We start from the raw sequence: 6,570 nt of genomic DNA on the forward strand, positions 1-6,570 counted from the left end.
TAGTAGATGACATAAGGTTTTTTATCTTTTCTTTGCCCTAGGACTGCTCCTACAGCATAATCACTTGCATCACACATGAGTTCAAAGGGCAATGACCAATCTGGTGGTTGAATAATGGGGGCTGAGACGAGAGCATTTCTTAACCTCTCAAAAGAGGTTTGACAAGATGATGTCCACTCAAATGGAACATCTTGGGAGAGCAAATTACACAGAGGCCGGGCTATGCTGCTAAAAGATGCTATGAATCTCCTATAGAACCCAGCATGCCCAAGGAAAGACCTGATGTCCTTAACACTCTTAGGGACTAGTAATTTTTGGATGGCTTCAACTTTGGCTTTGTCCACCTCCATTCCCTTAGCAGAGACAATATGCCCTAGGACTATACCTTGTTTGACCATGAAAAGACATTTTTCCCAGTTAAGCACAAGGTGGGTTTCTTCACAACGAGCTAGAACTCTCTCTAAATTCTCTAAACATGCCTCAAAACTAGCTCCATAGACAGAGAAATCATCCATAAAAACCTCCACAATGTGTTCTGTCATCTCACTAAAAATACTCATCACACACCTTTGGAAGGTGGCAGGGGCATTGCATAGTCCAAAAGGCATACGTCTATAGGCAAATGTCCCAAATGGACATGTGAAAGTGGTATTTTCCTGGTCCTCTAGGGCAATGTCAATCTGGTTATATCCTGAATAACCATCAAGGAAACAATAGAATGCTTGTCCAGCTATTCTTTCAAGGACTTGGTCCAAGAACGGCAATGGAAAATGGTATTTTCTAGTCATTGCATTGAGTTTTCTGTAATCAATGCACACTCTCCATCCGGTTTGGATGCGAGTAGGGATCAACTCATTCTTTTCATTTCTCACCACTGTGACTCCAGACCTTTTTGGGACCACTTGAGTGGGGCTGACCCACTTTGAATCAGAGATGGGGTATATAATACCCGTATCCAGCAACTTTAGCACTTCTTTCCTAACCACCTCTTTCATGTTAGGATTGAGTCTCCTCTGCATTTGCCTAACAGGTTTAGCATCCTCCTCTAGAAATATCCTATGAGTGCAAGTCAAAGGACTAATTCCATGCAAGTCTGAGATGGTCCAACCTAAGGCTTTTTTATGAGCTCTCAGAATGTTTATCAGCTGAATTTCCTGTTGGGATGTCAAACTTGAAGAGATGACTACGGGGAGTGTGTTCTCATCACCTAGAAATGCATATTTTAACTCACTTGGCAAAGGTTTCATTTCAGGTGTGGGTGAGGTATTATTAGATTGTGACTCCTCATTGTTCAGAGAACCCAATGGTTCTGATTTGGGAATCCATTGAGCCACAGGCATTGCTTCTTCCTCCCTAGTGTTCTCTAATTCTTTTAACTTTCTCTCTTCTTGATCTTCTTCCATAGATTTGTTCAAAAATTCTTTTGCAAAATAGTCCTCAGCTAATGTTTGAACCAAATCTACTTCCTCCACCTCATTCTCAGCTATGTGTTGTTTGGAAACTCTAAAGATATTCATCTCTACAGTCATGTTTCCAAATGATAACTTAAGTATTCCATTCCTACAATTAATTATGGCATTTGAAGTTTCTAGGAATGGTCTACCAAGAATGACTGGAACAGGGGGTTGAGGGCCTTGATGGGGTTGTGTGTCCAAGACTATAAAATCAACAGGGAAGTAAAATTTGTCCACCTGCACTAATACATCCTCCACTATCCCCCTAGGGACTTTGATTGACCTATCAGCAAGCTGTAGGGTAACTCTTGTTGGCTTGAATTCTCCTAAGCCCAGTTGCTGATATACACTATAAGGAAGCAAATTGACACTTGCTCCTAGATCTAAGAGTGCTTGGTCCACCCTTTGGCTTCCAATTATGCAAGAAATGGTTGGGCTACCAGGGTCTTTGTACTTAGGAGGTGTTTTAAGTTGCAGGATGGAACTCACCTGTTCGGTTAAGAATGCTTTCTCCTTGATGTTGATCTTTCTTTTAACAGTACACAAGTCTTTTAAGAATTTTGCATAAGATGGTGTCTGTTTGATTGCATCAAGTAGAGGAATGTTAATCCTCACCTGCTTGAACACTTCATAAATATCAGCATTTTGTTTTTCCCTCTTTGTTTGAGTAAGTCTTTGAGGGAATGGTGGTGCAGGGTTGCTCTTGAATTCTTCCACCTTATTTTTTTCTTTATCTTCCTTTTTTTTGTTTTCAAGTTTTTCCTCCAAAGCTGGAGCATTGTCATTTTTTATATTTTCATTTTGTTCTTCTTCTTGTGCATTAGGTTGGTTTGTCCTAGGGTCATCTGGTTTGTCAATTATTTTTCCATTCCTAAGGACAGTGACTGCTTGCACCTGCTCATGATTATAGTTCCCACTATTTGATGATTCCACTTGATTTGTTTGCCTCACGGGGTTGGGATTTGGTTGAGAAGGGAATTTCCCAGGTTCTCTCACAGTCAAAGTTTGAGTTAGCTTAGTTAACTGACTCCTCATGTCCTCAATTGCCCTATTTGTTTGCTCTTGGAATTTTGCTACCTGAGCATTGTTCCCCATCTGCCCTTGCATAAATTGTTGTAGAGTATTCTCCAAGGATCTCTTATGCGGTGGCTGATATGAGCCAGATGGTCCTTGGTTAGGCTGGTAAAGCTGTGGCTGAGGTTGTGGCTGTGGTTGTGAGGGAAATGGTTGGTGTGGCTGAGGTGCTGAGTCATTTCTCCAAGAGAAATTTGGGTGGTTCCTAGAATTTGGATGGTAGGTGTTTGAGTTTGGGTTGTACCCTTGATAATTTCCACCCTGGTTCTGGTTTTAGTATATCCTACCCTCTGTTTGCCTTGGTTGTGAGTTTGAAGTTTGGCCATACAACACTTCTTTGAAAGCAGGGAGAGTTGGACACTCCTCTGTTCTATGGCTATTGGCTTCACACACTACACAATGCACCTCTACCTCATTGATAGCCTTCATTTTTTTCATCTCCAATTCTTTCATTTTCTTTGTCAACAGAGCTAATCTAGCACTGATGTCATCAGTTTCATTTAATTGGAGTTTTCCCTTTGGTTGTGGATTGTATTGGTCTCTCAAATCTCCCATGGTTAATGGCCCAACTTCCCAATTTCTAGAGTTTTCAGCTACATGGTCAAAGTATGCAACAGCCTCTTCAGGAGTTTTTTCATAAAAGTCACCATTACACATGGTGGACACCAGCATTTTCAAATTAGGAGTTAAGGCATTAAAGAAGAAACTAACTACCCGCCATTGTTCAAAGGCATGGTGTGGGCAAGAATGCAAGAGGTCCTTGAAACGTTCCCAAGTTTGAGCAAATGTTTCATTTGGTTTACAGACGAAATTCATCATTTGCCTTTGGAGTGATGCTGTTCTATTAGCTAGGAAGTATTTTTTTAGAAATTTTGTTTGCATCTCCCTCCAAGTTCCTATTGATCTGGGCTCTAGAGTCCCTAACCACATTTTTGCTTTATCCTTGAGTGAGAACGGGAAGAGTTTTAGTCTAACAGTGTCCTCATGAATATTTTGATCCCCACAGGTACCACATACCTCTTCAAAATCCCTCATGTGTGTATATGGATTTTCAGAATCCATACCATGAAATGTGGGGAGCATTTGTATGGTACCTGGTTTAAGGACAAATCGATGATGGTTTATTGGTAGGATTATGCAAGAGGGAGTGGTTTGCCTTTGAGGGTTCAAATAATCCCTGAGAGGTTTAATCTCATCAACATCATGTTCTCCATGATCACTCCCGTGAGCAGATAGGTTTTCATTTTGTTGAGACATTATGGATTGTAAAAGTGATATTTCAGTCTCTGATAAAGAATCTATAGAATGGTTTAACTGATGGCTTAAGATTCTACCAGATCTAAGTCTCATACAATTTGAATAATATGCAAACAGTTAAGAAAAAAAAAAAAAATTTATTAAGAACAAAGTTACCCGTGGAGTGAATTTTTTTCTTCTGTTGTACCTCCCCGGCAACGGCGCCAAAATTTGGCTGCACTCCTCACCCTACAATTTAAATAGCGTTAATCAGTTTTGGATGTTCAGTGTTGAAATGGTGAGGAGGTTTAAACTCACCAGTGTGTGAGTGTAGTTGTAGCACAAATATAAATTCCGGACAAGTCTGGGTCGATTCACTGGGAGGTTTATTTAACAAAAGAATGGTTCATTCGGGTTGATTTATCCAAAGAGAGCTAAGTTTTCCTGATTGTGAAAAGGTTTTTTTTTTTTGAATATTAAAAAGGTCTTGGGTTGAGGCGAGTTTAGAACCAATGCCTTATAAATCTCTTATAGTAATTTAAACAGCAATATTAATCTGAAATAAACAGAGGATCGTTTCGTAGTTATAATTCAAGATACGAATGATTCTTAGCTAAGCAACCCTCATACATGATATGATGGTTCTGGGTTAAGATATCACTGTAAATTTTATTATACTAGAGACTATGATCTGATCGTCTGAGCTTGGGTATATCTCATCTCCAATTCTAGCAACTTTCATACATGGCATGAGAGTTCTAAGTTAGGATGATGACCCAATCCAAACTCACAAAATCATTTATACACTCAACTCGAGTTTAACTCAGATAAATCTTGCATTCATCAAGGTTTGGCTTATCTTGAGATTCAAGAACATTGGACACTGTCCTCGCCTTAACCCAAGATTAGATTTAGCTACTCATTTCCATTTTTAAAATAAATTGGCAGGAATTTAAATGACGGGAATTAAAAGACAGTATTTAAAAGACTATTTTTTAACCGACCATATAGGCGGTATATAATTTAAAGACAATAATTGAAAGACTATTTTGACCGACTATATAGGCGGTATATAATTGAAAGATAATAATTGAAATTGCAGGAATTTAAAGGCAGAAATTAACCGACAATTTAGGCGGTGGATAATAAAGTAACAATAAATGACATAAGAATTTAAATAAGAAAAAGAAGAAGTAAGATTTGCAAGAGAAAATAAAAAAGAACAAGAGCAATTAAAACAACTAAAATTTCATTCAAGAATCATCCCCTCTTACAAGTGCACCTAAGTGCTCTATTTATAGGCTAAAAGATGTAATGGAAACCACTTAATTATATAATTTAATAATACAAAATATCTAATTGATGATGTAAGCAATGATGTCATTTTAACCATGATGTAAGCAATGATGTCATCTTATCCCATGATATAAGCGATGATGTCATCATATCCCATGATGTAAGCGATGATGTCATCCTATTTGTGGGACTTGGGCTTTTTATGTTTTTGGGCTTTGGGCCTTCTTTGTGTTGGGCTTGAGCTTGGGCTTGGGCTTGGGCCTTCCTTGTGTTGGGCTTGAGCTTGGGCTTGGGCTTGTCTTATGTTGGATTCTATTTGATTGTTGGGCCAAGTGCACATGAAACATCCTCTAGACTCCATAGTTGGCCCATGATTTTGAGCAACAATAATGGGTAATCCAACGTCTTCGATTTATGCCCCTAATTAATTGTAGAAGACAGCTTTCTTGCTTCATCCTGTAATAATATATAATGCAAATAATTATTTATTTTAAGCATAATTATAAAGCCAAAATAGGGATATAATTCATTAGGATATAGGAAATATTGACCCTTATCAGGCATCCTCTCAAGCACTCTTACTAGTGCTTAGACACTTGATGCTATTGATCTCTGGAAGCAGCAGAAGAAGGAGCCGGAGAAGTCTCTTCACTAAGTACATGACGAGATTGAGGTTGGCCACACTTTACAAGAATAAGAAGCTGATGATTCTGGTGATGCAGAACCTAATCTAGATGCAAATCATGTTAAGGAAGAAGGTCGAGTTGGAGGCCAGGTGTCAATAGTTGATAAATCGTTGGCTGGATTGAAGTGGAAGCAACACCTAATGTTAATGCTCACAAATAGCCTTGGTATGAGTTTTCAAGGCAAGTCTACGATCCTCTATTGCTACATTTCGAGCCTGTTGTTGATATTTTTACAACAGAGCATGGATGTGGGTTGAATGGGGATACAATAACAACTATGGCTATAGATCTGCTCTTCTTACTTGTATTTTTTGAGTTCTAACCTAGTCAAGAGGGGGGGTGAATTGACACCTTTTAAAAATTCTAATGCAAAACTTATGCACGTATATATACGAGAAAACAAATTTAATACAAATCAAAATTGTAGTTGAGAGTACGGGAGCACTTAAATACTATATGGATAATATGATATCCGCCAGCTGTGCTAGTATGTACTTAGATTCAATATACTCTTCAAATTACAACTTGGTGAAAACATGTGATTTGAATGCACATAATAACAAGACTTTAAATAAACCAAATGGAATATTGAATGAGTACAAAGAATGATCAATTAAAGCAAATCAGAATATAATAACCAACAAGAATGTAGGCCTTAGGATTTGGCCACACAAAACCAAAAACAAACAAGTATAATCAAGCAAGAATAAATAAAGATTGAAGAGAAGAAGAACACAGCGATGTATAGTGGTTCGGCCCTTATGGCTTACATCCACTACCTAAGGATTTCCTTCCTTAGGATTTTCAACCAAATCCACTATATG

General features: G+C 38.3%; 1 pseudogene; it reads left to right on the plus strand.

Moving 5' to 3' along the window:
* Positions 1–3,255: 3,255 nt before the first annotated feature.
* LOC127802916 (small nucleolar RNA R71) lies at positions 3,256–3,355 on the plus strand (annotated as a pseudogene).
* Positions 3,356–6,570: the final 3,215 nt, after the last annotated feature.

The sequence above is a fragment of the Diospyros lotus genome, chromosome 5 (assembly GCF_014633365.1).
Source record: "Diospyros lotus cultivar Yz01 chromosome 5, ASM1463336v1, whole genome shotgun sequence".
Taxonomy (NCBI): Eukaryota; Viridiplantae; Streptophyta; class Magnoliopsida; order Ericales; family Ebenaceae; genus Diospyros; species Diospyros lotus.